This window comes from Lissotriton vulgaris, chromosome 1_1 (assembly GCF_964263255.1).
Source record: "Lissotriton vulgaris chromosome 1_1, aLisVul1.2, whole genome shotgun sequence".
NCBI classification, from domain to species: domain Eukaryota; kingdom Metazoa; phylum Chordata; class Amphibia; order Caudata; family Salamandridae; genus Lissotriton; species Lissotriton vulgaris.
In genome coordinates, this window is record NC_141685.1 from 1020606608 (window position 1) to 1020628700 (window position 22093).

The following is a 22093-nucleotide window of genomic DNA, read 5'->3' on the forward strand; positions in this document are numbered from 1 at the left end:
GAGGCTTTGCATCGTGCATATCTCATCCCAAACTATATGTTGTTTCTGAATGACACTGTCAGAGTTCGCCGCTATGGTTGTGTGGCGCTAAACTACAACAACACGCCTACGGAGGCTCAAAGGATGCAAAACTACAATTCCCGGCATGCCAAGAGGCGTGTTACGCAAGTGATCCATAGTACGCCCATTCCTGGAAATAAAGATCTCGCCGGTGATGTCAGCAGTGCCGATAATTCAAGAGTATCCTCCGTTTGGGTCGGTAAGCTGTTTTCATGGTAAGCAATTGACTTCTTGCACATTTAGTATCCTGGTTCCTTGGAACAGCTGTCGGCTGTCAAACGTTTGTACACGCGTCTTGCGTGTTTCACGAACTACCCCGAGTCTCTCTCGGCTGAGAGAGCTGTTGCCATCAGACTGAACAGTTGAGTATTGGAGGTCCCTGACCGCGGTGTTTAAAACCAAATCAAGGTTTATTCTGCTGAATTACTTTGTACTTTTAAGGCAGTGTTACCCACAGGCTATATCGATAGCCAGAAGTAGATTGTTTGACTATTGACACTGGCTTAGAGGTGTCTAAGCCCCACTCCCAGGGGCTCCTGGCTACTCAGCAGCAGACTACGTTAAGGAGGAATTAACCCTGTCTGCATTATTTTGCTTATGTTTTCTCCACAACACTGTTTTTCTCTCATCCAAGCAGGAGACAACAGTGAGGGGTATCACATTTGAGGGATTTTGTTACTGATGTGTATTCATACATGATTTGGTATGTTTGGAGAGTTTTGTGCATAATAGCATAGTCCTTATTGAGACAGGGTTCTCATGCACATCTTTCTGTCTTCTTCATCAGTTGAGCAAAATCTCTGGTACCACCTCGTTTCTCTTCTCCTCGCATTAGTCTCCATTAGTTTCCTTTACAGGTATGAGGTTGTATGTATAGTATGTTTCTTATGTTTCTTATGTGAGGAAGTGGGTGTGTTAACCTCAGGAGAGCACGGAGGGAATATACTAATAGCTTGTTCTTTATCGTTGCAGATCTCCCTCCCTGCTGTCCCCTTCCTTTCCTTCCCTCGTGGACCTGACTTAGTAGTCTGTGTTGTCCATCCAGACTTTGGGGACGTTCCTCAGGGGAAGGTATAGGTATTTCGGCACAGCCCCAAAGAGATAAAGTTGGAGCCTGACAGAATTATCGGCCCAAGAATAATACTCTCTTCTTGGTTGTGTTGAAGCACACCATGACAACCCTAGACGATGTGCTGGCAGCATTGGCACTGGTTCAAACTGAACTAGCCGCCTCTAGTAGAGAAGTGGCGGCCTCTAGAGCGGAGAATGCCCAATTGAAAGCTAGGATGGACAGGTCTCCGATGCCCCAATCCCAGGGAGGTGGGAGTCAGGTCCTTTCTACCTCGGTAGTAGTGGAAATGTCCGCTCAGATACCCCCAGCCCTTCCCTGAACGTTTTTATGGGGATAATAGTAAAGTTCAAGTGTTTATGACTCAAGTATTACTGCACTTCATGTGCAAACCGAAAATATTCGCTACCAACCAAGCCAGGGTGGCCTTTTTGATTTCATATCTGGGGGGTGAAGCAGCTCAATGGGCAGTCCCTGTGGTGCGAAGAGATGATCCTTTACTCTGCGAATGGGATGACTTCCGTGCTGGATTCGAAAAAACATTTGACAGAAGGGCTGAGACCTTTACACCTGATCGGGATCTTCTGAAGCTTAAACAAGGCAGTTCGGACTTGGTAACATATTTGAACAGTTTCCGTCGTCTAGTGGCGGAAACTGACTGGCCTGAAATCAAACAATCTGCCATTTTTTATCAAGGGCTGAACGACGACCTAAAGGATGTGTTAGCACAAATCGACCCGCAACCGCGTACCTGCTCCGCGCCTATTGAGCTCACATTGCGCTTGGATCACAGAACGAAAGAGCGAAGAGGGGACCATAAGACGAAAGAACGGCCCGTTCTGCCCTACAAACATCCAGGGCACAGTGGATGTGGAAGTGCCAGTGTCAAATGAAAAACGAGATTGATTAGCCACACGGTTCTCCAAATCAGGCATAGACAGTCAGTGGGGTAAGTATATTCAGTGTCATTAAGAGGATCACCAGCAGGTAGATTTAATAAAGTATTCGTAAGTGGACTCATTTCAACGACAACATCAGGCCCAATGGCAGGATCCGTAGCCAAAACAGAGTGTCTCACCATTGCTGGACACGAAACCGCAGGCGTCATACTATAGAGAATCGGCCACCCTGTGTGGGTTGACATTGTCAATGGAAATGTACCTGTTCCCCTTTCGCCCAGGAGGAGGAGGTAATTTGACTGTTCTTGTACCCTGCACGTCAAGCACGGCAACTGGAGCTCGATAGGAAGGACCAAATTCTTTCATGTTGTCGATCTTCTCTCGGACCAGTTCTACAACTTGGGGTAGCCAGCCGACTACCGGAATCTGCAACGCAGCTTCAGATGTGGAGGGCAAGTGTTCCTTTGCAAGACTGTCTCTGGTCTTTTGTAGGTTCTGCAAAACATTAGAATGTTCATCTACGTCAAAGGACGTGGCTCCCACCGCCATGTCTAGACTATCAAGGTCCGGAACAAACATCTTGATGCCAAAGAGCATTTCGTATGGGGTCCGCCCACCCAGAGACCTTCTAGGGAGATTATTTAGTGCACGTTGAAAGTTATTGAGATGGGTTAGCCAGTCTCTGTCAGCACCTAAAACTTTCGCTGTCAAGGATTGCTTTAAGTCACGGTTCATCCGCTCCACAACGCTATTACACTCAGGCCGGTATGGAGACGAAAATGTGACCTGGACCCCCCAATGAAGCCACGGCATCCTTGTATGCCTTAGAAGCGAACGCCGGACCTTGGTCCGAATAGAAGGTACCACGTGAAAAAATTCCCACAAAGATATCCAAATCCCTTACGCCAGTTCGAGAATCAGCGCTCCTTTGAGGCCACACCCAGACAAAGCGCGTGCAAGAGTCAACTGCTACTAAGATGTACTTATACGCAGTATCAGAGGAGAAAGGACTGGAGGGATCTAAATAAACACACGCAAGTGGTTTATTACATATGTACAACTGAGTTTGGGGCGGGAGTGCAGCAGAGGAAGGCTTAATTTGCTGACAAATGCCACATTGAAGGACAAAATCACGTGTCTGTTTGTACAAACCCAGCCACCAATATCGTTGCTGGAGAAGAGATACAGTAGCTGACACACCGGCATGTTCCGAAGCCATCTCGGCGTGGGCTGCTGTAATCAAAGCCTGTCTGTGGTCCGCATTGCGAATCAACCTGTCACCAATGTTGTTAATTCTCACATAAGGAACTTTATCAGGACTTAAATGATAAGAGTATTTAGAAGGGAAACCCTTAGGGTAATTACCTCCCTTCTCTGTTTTGCGGCAATAGCTGCCAAGATGTCATCATCAATCTTACTTTTGGAACGTGTAACCGCTGACACTGCATATGTTGCAACTGCTGTCTTAGCAGCTTCATCACCAAGACAGTTGCCAACAGCGTGATCTCCAACACGCTGACGACCCAGAGTATGAATTACAAAGACTCTTGGGAGCCGTTCTTTGAGCTCAGCCACTCGAACCCAGATCATTTTATGTTTTATTGTGCGCCCCTTGGAGTCACGATAATCATTTTGAGTCCAAAAGGGTAGATTGTCATTGTATGACTGAACAAAGTAGTAAGAGTCACTCACAATAGGAGTAGCCACACTGGCGTCGGCGTACTCTAATGCAAGCATCAGAGCCTGGAGCTCTGCCAATTGGGCGGTAAAGTCTCCTTATGTCTGTGTATGCGCGACATCGGACTTGAATTCACCATCCACGATAGTACCAACCACAATTGCGCAGGCCGATGAATATGCGTGCCTTGAACCCGTAGCCACGTGCGCGCTTCCGTCGGTGTAAATGATATAACGGAAATCCTCAAGAGGGCGCATAGTCAGAGGGGCAGGATGAACAAATTCATACTGCAAGAACTCTTAAGTCTGCAAAGAGGAATCAAAAACGAACGTGAAATCCAGGGATGTCAAGGATGTGGCCCATTGTATCCACCGAGGGTGCAAAGCTTTGGAATTCGGTACACTGGCTTTCGTCACTGCCTCCAAGGCAGGATACGGAGTAACAACCAAAATGCGTTTTCCCTACGACAGTGCACGTTCCTTGAGAATCGCCATTTGCACTGCTATCAAAACTTTTTCCACAGTGGAAAAGCACAACTCAGCCGAAGTGTACAAGTGTGATTTGTAAGCGATAGGGACTGTTACCCTCATTAAAAGTGAGGTACGTGAAACCCACCACCCCTGACACGATTGTTATCAACAGGTTGGTGTGGTTATCACGAGTCAACAAGAATTTTGACTCAAGTAGGTCAGCCTGCAAAGATTGCAAGATGGCTGAATGTTCTGGTAGCCAGCACAATTTCGAAAAAGTAGGTTGTATCAACGCATAAAGTGGCTTGATACGCTAGCTAGGCTAGGTGGAGAAGTGTGGCTCAATGGTTAGAGCCGCAAACCCTGATGCAGAGGTCTGGCCCGGGACCAGGGTTCAATTCCCGCCTCAGCCGGTCTTGGGCTCAATTTCCTCGGACCTGATAATTCTCATCTTGGTGCCTAATTTAATCATGGGTCCTACGCTGCAATTCTGGGCAATAGCTTGCTTAATCTCCACAACGGCCCCAACAGCGCTAGGATGCCTGGCTTTCACCCGGGGGGTGCTCAGGAGTGGGTAATTCACAGGGAGAGGACAGGAAGGGTTCCTCAGCGGTATGCTTACAGTGCCTTGATGCCATGTCTGGGGTGATACGTGCGCTATACAAGCAACACTACATTTACATTTACATATTCCGGAATGTAGGTACGACCGAAATTCAAAAAGCCCAGTAAAGATTGTAGCTTTTTCAGTGTTGTGGGAGCTCGCAGAAGTGCGCATTTCTCCAGGAAGTGAGGAGCTAAACCTCAACCTTCATTGTTGAGCTCGTAGCCCAGGAACAACACTGTGTACTCTGCAATGTGTGATTTAGCAAAGTTAAATTTATAGCCAAAGTCCGCAAAACGGCAAATTATGCGGTCAACACGGCACAGATGCGGCCATAATTAGTCGTCTGTGAGATAAATGTCATCCACATACGAACATGCATCTGCGTCAAGTCTCTCTAGGAGAGATACAATGCGGGCGGCAAAAACGCCAGGACTATTCGACCACAAGGGAATCTCATGTCGAGGGGAAAGTTTGTCCCATCCACAGTGAGAACGGTACAACGCAGGCGCAAGCGCCTTAGCCCATTCTTCTGCAAACTGCAGAACCTGCTCCTTCGGCACTATGCGCGCGAAAGCGGGGAGGATCACCTCCTCCCCTTGTGGATTAGCTAAGACAAAGGGTGGGGGCCAATCGACCTCCGCCAACAAAATATCATAGGTAGTAGTAAGATTTTCCCAAAATACCCCTTTTATGGTACGTGCTACGTCACCTTCAATTATGAGGACAATTTCATAAAGTCTTTCAGGGGGAGCCACTCTAGTGTCAGCTGTCTCAACTACAACAAAGGTGTCAGTCGCTGTCAACTTCAGTAGTGGCGCAACGCCTCTCAAATGGTAATCTCCGCCGCCCTGTCCAGCAGTGTCAGCGCCCATGTCAGATCCTGAAGCTGTGTTCTCACTATCTGTGGCATATCGCGCTGTTACCGCAGCAACTTTCTTCTTCTGAAACTGGGGCCTTTGACGCAGTGTCTCGACCTGCTTGCCTTTTCCGTCAGCCTTGCGAGGCTGCTCACGGCTCTGTTGAGCACCTTGACCTCTGCCGCCGCCTCCTCCACCAGTAGTTGTTACCAATGTTTCCTGCAAAGAGCGAGGAGAACGTTGTTCAGGAACCTGAAACCTATCAGGTGACTTAATAGTACTGCGGTCGCGCAACTCATATGTACGCTCAGCAGGGGCAGGTGTAGGTGAAGCAGGACGGGACCCCTGTTTCTGTTGCTGATTCCCCTGTTTTTTGTTTTTACTCCAATTTTGTTTCTGAACTTTCAGGCGATCATCTTTATCAGATGATGCTTGTTGAGTTTGCTGCTGTTTCTCCTTCTTAGCAAAAGGCTTAACACCCAAACTATTACGGCCTACGGTCTTATAAGCCTCCGTAATAATTTCCAGTTACTGACGGGGTTTGTCGGCATCGGGGACATCGCGCAGAGCATTAGGGACCTGGAAACTTACCGCATTCCCCTTGACATTAGCAGGGACGAGATCGCGTACCATATCAAACGCTCCCAGGAGTCGCATTCCCAACTCCACAGCCGCCTCTGGTCCATGTTCATCCTGAACACGTTTGATCACAGAGGGCAAGACAGTCATTGATGGGGTGCCAAAGCACCTAGATTAGACTGCCGCAAAAATCACACCCCAAGTTGTACATTAATTTACGTCTGGCACTAAGTCTTTCTGCAAACTAACTGTGAGGTTCCTGTGCTTCTCTACAGGACTAGTATTCGGTAATACTGCTTCCAGTTGGTCGAATTTTTCAGCAAGCCAAAAAGGCATCTCTTCCTTATCCGGGGGACGCTTGACCATGACAGCATTAACCATGACGGGACTAAGCTTCAGCCCGCCCCTGCCAACTGGATGCGCCGCACCATCCGGGAGGTTGCGGGTAATGTAATGAATCAGACCCCTAATAACTGACACTGCAGAGGCATACAGGGGTCTTAGTTGCGGAGCTGTTATCACACCCGCCTGAGGATGTGGGGTGTAAGCTAAAACAGGCCAAGTAGCACCTTGGATTGACAACGGTCCTTGTCTGATCACTGTTATAACCTGTGAGAAGGCGCCATTAAACCAAACGGTATGCTGCCATGTAGAAATCGGAATTTCCACTGTCCGATATGGAGCGTACGCTGCAGGAGCATCGGCAGGGGTGTAAGTGTGAAATACACCAGACACAGCATCTACCGCGGGAAATGTAACCCATGAGTAATACAACTCAAATGGGTACGCCGATTCAGCTGAGACAACAAAAACCACTGCCTGTCCCTCTAAAGAAATTAGGTATTCTTGCAAGGGATGCAGTACAGCTACACAACTGTGTGCTGGGATATCAACCGTAGCCATATTGAAACAGTAATAGAGAACTGCAATGCAATACAAAAAGGCACAACTGGGTAGTAATTCTAACAGAAAACCGTTTTAAATTTATCAAGCTTGAAGAAACCTATGTAACTATAGGTAGGTTTTGTCCGTCACTACCGTCAACCGGAAACAATAGTGAGGGGGTCGTAAACTGATATAAGCACTACTAAAGTGTCTCACAATAAGACCACAGTAGTTGGCGGCGCCATGTTGCAAGGATTTCTGCTCATACACAGAACTGTGCACAGAGACCTGGAACATTAGTGAATTGTGGTGTACCAGAAACTCACCTCAGTATCTAGAACCCCCAACCAGCTAGCAATCAGTGTCACATTAGCTCTTCGTCCTATAGCAAAGTAACCAATGATTAGACAACCTAGAACATGCAACTTAGGACCATCTCTGGAATGGTGGGAAGTGAGAACACTCTTTTGTTATACTCTCATACCAGTCCACAACAGGAGTAAAAAAGAGACACGGTAAGGTTAAAATATTTATTTTAACAACGTGATCTCATACACAGTATTTTAGTCAACATAGGCAGAATTATGATTAAAAATAATATGGTCAGCATGGTTACAATTCCATAAAATACAAAAGGTGGAATCATATTACAATGATAGTGCAAATAGGTGATATAGCGCCTAGTTTGAAAATCCACCCTATATAGGAACTATGTATTATAAACAATAGAAGGTCTCTTGAGCTTGTTTTGGGGGACCCCATTACCTTTCCGCTCAGTAAGTGTAAATTACAGCTGGATCAGCAAGGCTCTCTGCATCCCTGGAATCTTCCAAGTGTGTGAAATTATGGCAAGTGTGCTATGATAAATGCGCCAGAATCTTGCTTGGCTCGCAGCTGCCAAAATGTTGTGTCAAGAATGTGTTACACGGACATGCCGATAAACAGGCTCACATGTTATGATAACCTTGACGGCTCAGCACTCACTGTGCAGACTGGGGGCACCATGTATGTCTAGAGATGTCGAAAAACAAACCTTTTCTCATGTATAGACCTTCGTGAAAGCTAACTTGCAAAAACAGCTATGCAGTGTTGTGTAAAAAAAGCAGCAAAAGGTAAAATGGCCTTTAAATTTCTAATAAGCCATGCTCATAACATGCACGCAAAAGGAGGCCCTAAACCATACTACAACTGGTTATACTGCATGATATATGTTACACCAATATGACATGCCAAAGGAGTGTGAACCACAAGGCACTAGGCGGTGTAGAGTGTGGAGGTGAGCAGTTGCTTGGCCGCACCCAGCATCTGCGTGATAAGGTGCCAATCAGCATGAATCATAGCAGTAAGTGTTGTGGGACGAATGCCCAAAATGGCTGTGGTATATGAGTTTGTGAGGGGAAAGCCTACCATGTCCTTAATGTGGCTCAAAGCTTCCTTCCAGTTTAGGGTTAGTAATGGGCAAGACCAACAAATCTGAATAAAATCGTCAGTTGCTGATTGACAACGCCAGCAACAAGGGAAGGAAGCAGGGGAACATTTTCTGTAAGCGTGTCGGGGTATAGAACCACCTGGTCATTAGTTTATAAGCAGTTTCATGTTTGGGTATACTCCTAAATAGCTTAGGAATGTCGCGCCAGAGCTGTTCCCATTGTTTCGGGGAGATTTCCTCTGCCGAGTCTGTGTGCCATTATCTTTGGTAAGGATGTATATGGATAGGGGTGAGTGTTGTAGCACCTGTTATATGCAAGAAATCTGACCCCTTGTGCCATCAAGGGACCGCACTAGTGTCTCAAAGGGTGTGGGTTGCCGTGTTGTCCCTTGCATGTTCGGCGGTTGAAGCAACCAATGTCGCAGCTGGTAGTATTGCAGTCGGGATGTGTCCGGGAGGTGGAAGTCCCTCTTGCAGTGATAAAAGGTTTTAAGCACATCTGCTTCAAAGAGGTCCTGGATTGTATGGCACTTACCCCCCCCCCCCCTCCAAGATGAGAACGATTGCAGCTGTAGGGCAGGGGGGGGGGAATCCGGGTTGCAGGCCAGGGGAGTGTTGGGAGAGGGGAAGGGGGTGAGGCCCCTTGAGGTCCCTATCCTGTCCCAGATGTCGAGGACAGTTTTTGTTGGTTTGCTATGTAAGCACTAAAGGGTCGAAGGTGCCTCGGAAGCCAAGCCAAATCCCAGAAGGATCGACAGGCCACCCCACGGTCCATGTGGAACCAAACCTTTTCACTTTCGCAGACAATCCACTCTGAGATATATCAGAGATGAGACACCCAGTAGTACTCCAAATGATTGGGGCACGCCAGCCAAGGCCCCCCCCCACCCCCAGTCTCTGGGCAACATGAGGATTGTGTTAGAGAACATCCCAGATTATGGTGCTATTGTCGCGTTATATGCAAAGGATAGTAGCCTAGGGGATAGGGGAAGGCAATGTCTGAAATAAATATAGAACTTTTAGCAGAATGGACATCTCGACCACGTTAAGGCGGCCAAGCCAAGACATAGGCTGCAGGTCCTCTAAAGCTGACCTTCTACAGTCCTACCAGTTGGCTTGGGTCCAAGCTGACAGGAACGTAGTTAAATTCAAGCCCAAATAGTGGAGCGAGCATGGGGTCCATTGGAAGGGGATGAGTGACTTCAGTCACTGTATATCCTGTGGGGGAATCGTTAAGTTCAGTGCCTGGGATTTGGTCATATTGATTTCGAACCCCGACAGCCCCTCAAAAGATTGGAGGAGAGTTACTAGTGCAGACAGAGAGCTCTCAGGGTTGGCCAGGGTAAGCAGTGGTCATCATCAAAGAGGGCAACCTTATGTTCCAGGCTGCGAAAAGGAAAATTAACAATCAGAGGGGGGAGAGAGAGAAATCAGAATGGATTCATTCTCCCTGGGCATATTTAAATAAACAGTTAGAATCCACTCCTTGAGATTAAGGGTGTCTCCTCCACAGTGGGGAACACCTTTATGTTTTTAGGTCACCTCACACACCAACAGGCCCCTTGGTGTCATTCTTCATCATCGGGGTCATCGTACCCCTCTACGGGGTACGGCGTGCTGAGACCTACGGAGACGTGGGAGCACTTGTTAGACTATGTGTGGTGTTGGTGAGGGGGTATTTTGAATAAATGTGAGTGTATTGTGGGGTTTGGGAAATAGTGATAGTTAAAAAGAACCTGGCTTGTGGGGTGACTAAAAATTATTTAATAACCCCCCGGGCTGGTGCTGTTAAAAATGAGGGTGGGAGGTCACTACGCTGACAATGTGCGTTACCTCCTTTTTGTGTGCGTCAACATGTTTCGGTGCCAGAAGCACCTTCTTCAGGATGGGGTGCACAAATCCCCACCTTACTCACGTTTCTCTAACTAATACCAGAATTTTCTAATAAAAGGGAGAAAAAATTACAGTGCAGGTAAAAGTAATGTACCTATCACCGGAGCCACGTAGGGATCGATCGGGAGGTATTTCCTCGTAGAAATCGTGCTAGTTAGCACATCAGATCCTGACGTTTTGGCTCATGAGGTTAATCTACAACTCCAAAACAGTTGATCAATAGACAACGTCTTTTTTTGCTAGGTACATTACTTTTACCTGCACTGTAATTTTTCCTCACTTTTATTAGAAAATTCCACGCCTGAAGTGCCCTCTGCCTGGTTAGAGGTGCTTTGGTTTGCATATATGCATAGAGCCGTGTGACGAGTCTACGGAGCGAGGGTGAGCTTAACAAGTTCTCTAATGCTGACATGGGTGGCGGGGGACTCGGAAATGTCTCATGTAGAGAACGACAAGCGGCCTGCAGTTTATAATAGAGAACTAGTTCAGCAGAGGTCACCGGCTACCCCTCTCTGCAACTGGGGGCAGTCGTAATGCGTCACCAGGGTACAGGCCAGTGAAAGTACATAGGTTCATCGTTTGTGTCATAGTCTTACTGATACCGTCCCCAATATTGGGTAGCATAGTGTGGTGCGCTAGTGGTATAGATGGGGCATATAATACGGGAACACCCGCTCTCTTCGGAAATTCATTCCACGTCCACCGCAAGGTCTCCACAGTGTCAATGCCATCTCTAGGATGACGGTAAGGCTGATAGAGAGCCACACGAAGAGGGACAGGAGCCGACACATCAGTCTCCAAGGCCACATGGGGCTGGAAAGGAGTATGGTAGATCCAGCAGTGAAGAAACTGAGCCTGGGCACACCAGGCATACAGTTGCATATCCAGAGCTCGCAAGCCGCCCTGGCACAGGGGAAGCGTCAACAAATCCCAGGACTCCCGAGCCTGCCCCCCGCCCACACCAGCAAAACCAGCAGAGATCTGAGGGACTTAAAAAAGGTGTGTGTTGGATGGATTGGGATATTTGCGAATAAATAAAGAGATTTTGGCAGCACCACCATTTTAGCTAGTGCTATTTTACCGGCCAGGGAGGGCGGGAGCTTGGCCCACACCGTAACTTTCTCCTGCAGCCACGCAATGGCCCGCCCTTACTTTAAATTCCATATCTATTGCAAGTTCCTGCTAAGCCATATGTCCATATACTTTACTGTGTCCTCCGCTCATTTGAGACGAAACTCGTAAACAACGGGGGCGGTGTTGTCCATCAGTGGAAAAATAACGGACTTAGCTCAGTTGATGGAAACTCCAGAAAGGCCACTGAATCTAATAAATTCCCAGAGTAGTGGTCTAGGTTCGCTGCGGGGTCGATCACGTACAACGTGACATTGTCAGCGTATAACGATATAAGGAGGCTTCTGGTGCTGAACCCAATCCCCCAGCCGTGTGATGTTGTCTTATGCGTGCCACCAGCGGCTCCATTGCATTCTCGAAAAGCAGGGGGGAAAGAAGGCATCCTTGCCTTGTGCCCACGAAATAGAGAAAGGCGCCGACATGAGGCCATTCACTCGAATCCGAGCCGATGGCCTTGTATATAGAAGACGTATTAGATTTATAAACAATGGGCTAAACCCCATGCGGCTCAGAATGGCAAACAGGTACGGCCATTCGAGCATGTCGAAGGGTTTTATGGCATCGAGGAAAACCGCCGCTGCCTGTTCGTTTGGGTGGAGACCAAGAAGGCAGTCCTGAGGTTGTGGGAAATGGACCTCCCGGGCATAAATCCTGATTGATCAGGATGACCGATCATGGGGAGTAGGGGCTGTAACCTGTTAGTGATCAGCTTGGCCAATATTTTAACATCCACATTCATTAATGACAGCGGTCTGTACAAGTCTAATTCAGTTTCAGGTTTCCCGGGCTGCAGTAAAGTAATAATTATTGCTTCACGCATAGTTGGCGGTAAAAGACCAGAGGTCTAGGCTTCCTCATATAGCGCTATCAGGTGTGGCGTCAGTTCCACTACATAGGTTTTATAGAAAGCGGTGGTTAAGCCATCGGATCCGGAAGCCTTGTCCAGTGGCAGACTTTTGATTACCTGAGAAACTTCTTCCACTGTAAACGGGAAATCTAAATAATCTCTATGCCTCGGCCCGAACAAAAGCAGCTCAAGTGAGTCAAGGAATGACTGCAGGCCTTCTGGACTTTGCTCCTGAGTAGCGGTATATAGACTGGAGTAAAAAGAGGAAAATGCGTCTAATATGTCAGTGTGACCTCTTATTACAGGTCGATGTGCACTAGTCAATTCCGGAATGTAAGCAGTAGAACGTGCGGCATCAATCATCACCGCTAGAGTCCTATCCGGCCTATCACCTGCCCCGTATCGCCGCGCCTCAGCGTATTTTCCCAAGAACTTGACCTCTCGCTGCGCTTCCTCCTAGTCAAGCAATTTGCCTTTTAAAAGGGCTACTGTGCTGGGATCGCTAGAGGATTAATATTGTGGGACCTAAGAAAGGGCGACATAAGGGGAAAACAATTAACCCACAGTAGGCTCTTATAGTAGGTGCAGGTCACCACAGCTCGGTTACAGTGTTTATGGCCAGTAAGAAGCGTGAAGTTACCCAACCTGTGCCATGAGGTTCAAAGTACATAGGTATGCGTCTTCTGCGGTGGTTCGGCGTCTCCTCTTTGTCGACCCCTCTGGGTTGATGGGGGTGTCCGGCGCGGGGCCTCCAAGGTGGTGCACTTCTAGAGGAAGGTAGTATTTCCCCTTCCCGTTTGTGTAGCACTTTTTTTTATCTTAGATGGTAGGTCCTGACGAATTGCTCTCAAAGCATGAAACATGTCCATGTCGACCTTTAGGTAAGATAGACACTACTGGATCTTTGCACCAGCGTGTGCTGTTGCCTCACTGTTTTTAATAAGGTGGTGTACCACACCAATAAAAATTGCCGTGGATTCACCAACCTTTTTTAATTTTCACCACTCCTACTCACGTCTACACTTTTCCTGAAGTCCTCATACCCACATGCACTAACTGGCAGGAACAAAAGATCTCCGTTAAAGATCCCCTCTATGGGTGCCCTTCAGACATTGCAGCGCCAATCTGACGAGGAGCAAAACCCATATGATGAAGCATGACACCTAGATTGCTGGGTGTGTGAGGGTTTCAGTTCCGAAATGGGAATTCCCCCCCCTTTTCTTTTCCGCTTGGTTACGCCGTTCTAATACCTCCTCCTGGGGAACAGTGTATTTCTTTTGTTTGTTATCACATATTATATCACTCATGACATCGTCAGTGACATCACTCATGACGTCATCTCGAGAACCACTCACACATACACTCACACAACCACTCATACACCCATACACCTCACACACCCACTCACTCATCCATAGAGCCAGTCACATACCTACTGTCACAGCCACTCAATTACCCATACACCTACTCACACAGCCACTCACTGACCCATAAGTCATTCACAAAGCCACACACCCACCCAGCTACTCACACACCCACTTATTCACCCACACAGCCACTCACACCCCCACCCACTCACCCATACAGTCTCTCAACAGCCACCCACTCATTCATACAACCACTCATGTACCCACTCACACACCCATGCAAAGACTTATATGCCCATTCACACACCCACAAAACCACTCTCACACATTCTCACAGACCCATGCAACCACTTACACACCCATACAAGCACTCACACACATACACAACCACACAATCACTCACACACCCAGTCACCCAGCCATACAACCACTCACACTCCCACACAGATACTCAGGGGCCGATTCACAGAACTAATCTGAGACAAAATCCTAAACGTACTACCTTTGATATTCACAGAAGTCATTTAGTGGTAGTAAGGTTAGGATTCCTAACTTTACTACTACTAAACTGAGACAAAATCCTAACTTTACGACTTTTGATGTTCACAAAAGGGATATATTAGTAGTAAAGTTAGGATTCCTACTACGGTTGCCAGAGATGATATAGGCTTGAAGTAAAACCTTTTGAAGGTAGAGTCGGATGACCAGTCCGCTGCATTGAGGACAGCCTCTAGTCTTGCTCCTAGGGAGAAGGCCTTAGAAGCCATGGCTTCTCTGACTGAGTGGGCGCCAAAATGAGGTGTTAATCCCTGCTTCCTGATCCACCCATTTTTGTCCATCTTGCAATCGTAGGGGAGAAAACCGCTCTGTAGGGTTTGGTTAAAGCAATCAACAGCTGTCTTTCCCCATGGGGACGAAGTTCATCCGTGACTGCTGCATACATTTTCAGGGCCCGGACCACACACAATTTTGGGACCCCCACCGAAATTCTGGATAAGACACCACTCTGGAGTTGCATTTGGTTCTACCAGATACATGAAAGGGACCCCCTCTGGAGTAAAAATCCTGCCTGTAATGTCAAGAGCCCTTACGTCAGATTCCCTGCAACAGGATATGAGGCAAAGCAGCATCGCCAGGTTCGCTGACAATTGTTTTCTATACAATTATCAGTTGACAGACTAAGAAGTGAATAGGTTCAGGACCTTATTTACACCCCATAACACCAAATATCTGGGTTACGGAGGTAGAGATAATCCAATACCTCGTAGGACTTTGCAGATCAACTGGTGTTTCCCTATTGGATGACCATCTATGGGGAGGTGTCCTACTGAGATTGCCGACCTGAAGGTCTTCACAGACCTGTAGGCTAAGCCCTGCGAGGCCATGCACACCAAGAAGTTCAGGATGTGCACAATAACTTGGCGTTGGAGACAACTGCATACCCATCTAGACCAGGCCGCTCTATAACGTCTAGTGGTGCTATCTGCCCAAGCCTTGGCGAGGAGTTCTGCAGCCTCCGCTGAAATTCCTTGGACTTTCCATCGCTTCCGGTAATCCTCCATGCCATTAGACGGAGGGAGCCCACCAGTGTCAGGGGAGGAGGGTTGCCCTGGGAATACCTCAGGCGATCTGGATCTTGGGGTAAAGGGATTGGAAAATCCCAGGAAAGTTCCATCATCATTGGATACCAGGCTTGCCATCTCCATATTGGAGTTAATCACGACCAGGTCTGCCCCCTGTCTGCGTACTTGTGCCGACAATCGCACGATCATCGCGAATGGAGGAAATGCATATGCATGTTCCAGGCTCCAATCCTGAATGAAGGTGTCCGTCGCCACTGCTAGGGGATCTGTTCTCCAGCTGCAGAACCTTTCCACTTGAAAGTCCAGACAGGACACAAAGAGGTCCATTGAGAATAGGCCCCAGTGACTCTAAAGCAAATTGAAGATCGAGGGATTCAGTTTCCACAGACTAACATCCCTCCAGTGGCAAGAGTGCCAATCCGCTATGTGATTGGCGTGGCCCAGGAGATGTTCTGCCATCAGGGATTTGTGGTTAGTCAAGCAATACTCCCACAGAGTCCGGGCCAGATCCCACGGAGCTTTTGATCGAGTGCCGAAGAGGTGATTGACGTAACGAACTGCCGCTACATTGTCCATTTTCAGTAGGACTGAGCATTGCGCTCTGTCTTTCGTCCAGCACCGGAGGGCAAAGGAGCCTGCCATCAATTCTAGGCAGTTGATATGAAGGGTCTGTTTGTCGGAAGACCAGTTTCCTTCAGTGGAGAATTTGCCACAACGAGCGCCCCATCCCGAGCCCCTGGCGTTGGATTCAATCACCAGATCGGGTTGGGAGCCGAAGATTGCCCTGCCATTCCATGCCTCCATTTGAGAGATCCACCATCCGATCTCGTCCTTCGCCTTTGCAGAAAGCGGGACTAGTTGGGAAGAGGAGAGGCCTTTCAGGAGGTGTATTATCTTTAGGCGCTGTAGTGCCCGGTAATGGAGGGGCTGGGGAATATTGCCTGGATGGAAGCTGAGAGTAGCCCCACTATGCAAAGCCAGTTGGTACAGAGTGATCTGGGTTTTTTCCAGGGTCCACCGCAACTCGTGTCTGACATTGGACAATTTTAGATGAGGGTGGCTGGGGGTCGCTTCTACCGAATTGAATAGGAATCCTCTAAACTGAATGGATTGGGATGCTGTCATGGTGGACTTGTGCGTGTTGATTACAAAGCCTAGCGACTCCAGTAGATCTATGTCCATCTGTAGTTGGAGGGATAGACTCTGCAGGCATTGATTCATGAGAAGGATGTCGTCCAGATAGACGGTGAGTCGCACGTAACGTGTCCGAAGGAACATCGCTAAGGGTTTCATCTGCTTCGTGAAACACCAAGGAGCGGACGAGAGTCTGAAAGGAAGGCAAGTGAACTTGAATACTTGAGAGTTCCATTGGCAGTGCCGGAAACTCCTGTGGGGAGGGAAAACTGGCACGGGCAGATAGGCGTCCTTCAATTCCAAACAGACCATCCAGTCAGAAGGTCCCAGAGGAGGTGAATGCCTTCCATTTTGAAATGATGGCAGAGGAGCCATATTGAACTCCTTTAGGTTGATCAATGGATGTTGTCCTCCGTCCCTCTTTTCCACTAAAAAGAGGTGGCTGAGGAACCCTTTGGGATGTCTGGACGTGGAGACAATAGCTCCTTTCTTTAAAGGACTCCAAGTCTATCAATGCTTGTTGATCCTGAGAAAAAAAACAGAGGTCTGGGGTCCTGGACCTTAGAGGGAGCCCCATAGAACTCTATGTGAAACCCCCGAACCATTTGAAGGACCCAAGCACCTGAAGACAGGGACTCCCAATTCTGCCAGACTGCAGCCAAATGATCCCCAAGCTGGAGACTTTCTACGCATTGAGTTCTCTCTTTGTGAATTGTTGTTGTAGTTGTGGACCCTGTTGCCAACTCTGGGGCCTCTGGGATGGGCATAGGTCCTGGTCTGATAGAAATGTCCAAATTTACTGGAGTCCTGGTACTGGCCCCGCCAAGCTTCTCCACCTCTGGAGGCTTGATGTTGAAAGCGAATGGACGAGCACCCCCTTCCTCGACTGGCATTGGTAAAAACATTGGGGTTAAAAATTCTTTTGATAGATGTCTGGGCTTTATCTCGGGAGTTGAATGTGTTAGTGAATTTCCCTAGCTCCCGAATAAACGGGTCCCCAAAAAGGTTACCCTGGGCTACTGTGCCTGGCTCCGATGTGGAGAGATCCCCCAGCTTTGGGTCAATTTTAATTAGCAGGGATCTGCGTCGCTCAGTAGAGATCGCGCAGTTGGCGTTGCCCAGAAAAATTATTGCCCGCTGGGCCTAGGTAGATAAGGCTTCGGGGCAGATCAGGGAACCGCCATAGCCATTATTTTGGCCAAAGGTCCTGCCACGTCCAATAACTTATCTTGACAGGAATGCAGGACCTGTCAATGCCCTTCTTGGGGTCGCGGACGAATTTGGAGAGGAAGGTGGCCGTTTTCGTGTCAATCTTCGAGGTCAGGCCCACCTTCCCTTCCAAAGACGGCTGAGGGCAATATGCTTTGAGGCAGTTACTCACCTCCTTGTCCAAGGGCTTTCTAAGCCTTCTGGCCATATAAGATGCCACCTTGGGGGATGGGTACCATTCCGCAGAGCGCGAATGCAACAGACCATCTGGGTCTAGCAGGGCACCTGCCGTGACCGGGCTTGAGCCCTATGGGTCTGAGTCCGGCAGGGGTGCCGGGGTAGGACGCCAAGTTCTGGAATGGTCTCCGTCCCTATCTGACGTGTTTGGGGAGTCATCCCTGTCTCCTGGGGTACCCTGGGAGGAGTTAGTGGGGATTCCGCAATAGTACCTTGACCCGAAGGTTCCTGGATAGCCTGGGGGTCCATAAATGCCTACCAGATCTACCCTGAACCCTCTGTACGCTTGCGCTTCTCTGGTTTAGAAGTGGTAGGGTTCCCTGGAGGTAAAGGGGCTCGTTACCCCGATGCGCTTTCCCTCTGGTCGAGGGGTTTTAGGCATTAAGCTTGTAATGCCTTGAGTCTTTTCTCCAGGGAGGCCACTACCTGCAACACTGCTTTGAGGATGTAAGCTTCCATGAACTCGCAGAAGGGTTCGTCAATCGGAAGGTAGGTGATTACCTCTTCCTCCATATATTCCTCTCTTTCAAAGCTCTCCATTTCTGGGGGTTTGCTTTGGGATATGTAGGGCAATTATTATGAAGGTGAAGCACCTGAGAATCGGTCCCTGAAACAGGGCTTATTCCCCTTTATTTATAAGTGTGCAGGGCTATGAATGTGGGGCTTGCTCTCTTATAACAGCTAGGGAAAAAAGATCAGAATAACCTATGAAATGACTGCCTTACACGAAGTCGGGTGTTTTTCTCCGTGGCAGGCGCTCGCTAAAATGGGCAGATAAACGCTAAGTAAATACTGCGAGCAATCACAATTAATCTTCCAACGTGTCTGCACCTCCGCCAGCCGCGCTTCACTAAACGCAGTGAAAGAGACGTGCGCCAGGGGAGCGGGAGGTAGAGACGTGCTGGGCGTGCTGACAGGATTGCGCAGTGCCACCTCGCCGTCGGCTAATCGCACTGGGCCAGCAAGCTAGGCAAAAATTAAAAGGCCGCGTAGGAGCGGAAAGCCCCCATGGGCACCTGTAGGCAAAAAAATGAATTAAGCCAGGGACAAAACCTTCGTGAAGGCACACTACAGCCACGGTGCGTCCATTGGGGCGTAGGGGCGTAGCCCCACTAAGCCTGCCCTGGACGCACCAAGGAAAGTGAAGTTGCAGTAAACAATCTCAATCATCAATTATAGCGCCGCAGTGGCAGTGCGGTATTATGGTGCGGTCCGGAGTGCTCAGGGGGTGGGGGCAGGGCTGCTGGTCTGCTGCTCTGAGTGACAGACAGTCTCTGCAGCAGGCCAGCACTGTGCGCATGAGAAATACTGGGCTGTGACTTGCCCGAGCATGCGCAGATGTGCTGACAAACAGTGAGGCATGGGAGAGGGTCAAAAGGGGCCGGGGTGCTGTTTCAGTCAGGCCCGGGTTTTACAAGGGCTGCCAGGGCGAGTACACAATGTGCCCCCCTAGCCAATCCTGGTGCTGCATGTAGCGCCAGGATTGGCTGGTCCACAACACAACATCCATTATTGGATGCCGCGCGTGGGTGGGGGCAGAGTGGCATACACTGCTCAGCACTGTGGATCATCTGGCCAATCACTGTGTGACTTCAGCATGAAGCCAGCAGTGATTGGCCATTCATTTGGGACGCTCGCGACGTTGTAGTTACTGTTTCTGTTTCTCTTCTAACAGAACAGAACTACTGCATCGCCGCCACGTGCAGAGTGACTGACTGTGACTATTAGTAGTAGAGCCACTGAGTCAGCAGCTGCCTGAGCCCAGCAGCAGACGTTCGACCAGCGGTTCACACCCCCCGGTCACCACACAGCAGAGAGTCACGTCGTCGAGCGACTCGTCAGACTCCTCAGTTGAATGAATCAATCACACATATGTGGGTGCGTGCTGCTCCGCTTGACACCATATTTCATCATCCGCCCGTCTTTCGTCATCTGCATTCCAATTCCACACTGTAAATTATCAGGCTCCTGCCCCCCGCCGCAATGCTGTACTTTGTAGTTGAAGTTCCACAATAGCTCCTCGAAGCCGAAGGGGAACAGGCAGTTCCCGTAGTGGGAGTCGAGGCGCTGCGCCGGGGAGTTGGCCCCCATCTCCCGCAGGTCTAGCAACGCTGGGGGGAGTTGCCGCCACCGGTGGCGGATGCTGCACCCCCAGTAGTGCTGCGTGACCGCCCCCAAGCGCCTGTTCGCTCTTGAAGCTCTCCACCTCCGGGCGCAGGATGTGCGGTGTGGGGACCAGCAGGAGACACTCAGGCTTACAGGGGTCCCCTTCAGGATGAAGGTCCGGTCGTAGCCGCGGATAGCGCCTTCATTCACGATGCAACGGAAATTCTCCAGTGTGGTGATGATGGAGCAAGGATTCGCATGTTACGCGACTTGCTTGAATTCAAACCCCTCGCTTAACATTTAAAGTACTAACCAATTTGTTTCGTGTATTAATATTGCACTTTTACACTACATGCAGGTGTCCCAGAGATGCTTGCCTATGTGTTTATTAATCATAACCACACTTGCAACTGACTTGGTCGCTGCTATGCGGGATTTCAGTCTGCGCATGCGTCGGTCATACCCACGTGATGTGACGCACTCGTAGTTTTGGAGGGATTTTTCGCTCATGCGCAGTATTGCTAATATGGCCGCTTTGTCTTTAACATGCTCTCCACTTGCTACTGCTGCTCTGGCTCAGCTGTTTATTTCTGCTTAACTCCTAACGCTATAGATATTATAAAGTAAGGGGTGTAGTGCAGCTATTTATGGTATATATATTCATTTTTTCTGTGTTTCTAAATTGTTTTCGCTTACTTTTCATGTGACACACTTTGGGGGCCTGGGAGCTGTGCGCCACTCCATCTTGGAAGCCCATATCACTCTAACCACGTGTTGAGGGAGAAAACGAATTGCCCAGGAGTGGAACTAAGCCAGCTGGCTGCCGAAGCTCAGACGCTCCTGGGAAAGCGACCTCTGCTCCAGGAGAAGACTTCGACTTGTACCTGAAGTGTTACAATGTTTAATAATGTCTGTGTGCCCTATTGTTTCGGCACTCTTATGCCATGAGAACTGGAATGTAAGGGGTGGGTTCAAATTATTTCATATTAATTATGTGAACTCCAAATTCTAGGTGGTGACAATGACCTAACCACCTCTCTTGTCCAATCCGAAGTTGGCGATCCTTTCATTTGCAACATTTGTGGGTGGTCCACTGACCCGAAAACAGTATAACTAGTCTAGTTTTAGCTAGAGAAATTGTCCGACTTGTCCGAATAGCCGACCTGTCACCGACCCTACGAACTCTATAGGTGATTGAATACAGAGAGCTGCGGAGCACTCTGTCCGTAATCTCCACAAACTTAGTCGGGGTGGAGGAACTCTTAAGTGCTGGCGAAGCACTATGCTGGGAGATTCGAGAACCCAATCGGGGTTATTGGCAGATTCCTTGCAGAGAGGGCGTAGCACAGGCGTTGCATCCGAAGCTGCAGGTGTTGGTCGTTCCCTTCCGTGAGCCCAGTCCTGATCCAATCCTGGGGTGATCCTATCCTGACTGTCCATGAGCTGTACCTGCTCACCTTCTGGCATCCTAAGTCCTTGAGGGTCCTTTCCCGCCTTTCCCAACTGACCCGTGGCCAGGGTTAGTCCTCATTCTGTCCTAGGTAAATATAAAATATATGTGGGTGTTCGTCCTTCTAAATCTTTCTCTCCTATTTTTCTAATAAAGCAATCTTGCCTGTGATTTATCTCTGACCTTTAAACTCTGATGGAAGTATTCTTTCTAGCATGTTCCTTATCTCTCCCCTACCCTTACTCAATTGCTGAATTGTTTGCATATTTAGTATGTTCCACTGTTACCCTTCCTATAGAAGTTGCACTTATTCTGAAGCACAAAACCTCTCAGTTTATTCCAATTAGCATTTAGTAGTATGTTCCCTTGTTCTTACCTATCCTTTAGTGATGAAATAGCATGTTCCTTCTCATAGTATCCTTCTGAAAATTAATGATTCTCACCCTGATTCATAGTTATATCGTGTTTTTGATCTTGATTATAGATGTTCTTATTAATGTAAACCTTATTCTCATAGCATATACAACCCTTTTATGATATAGATAAAATCTTTAAAACTTCCTATGTTTGTGATTATTATAAGGATATACAAATAAGAAATGT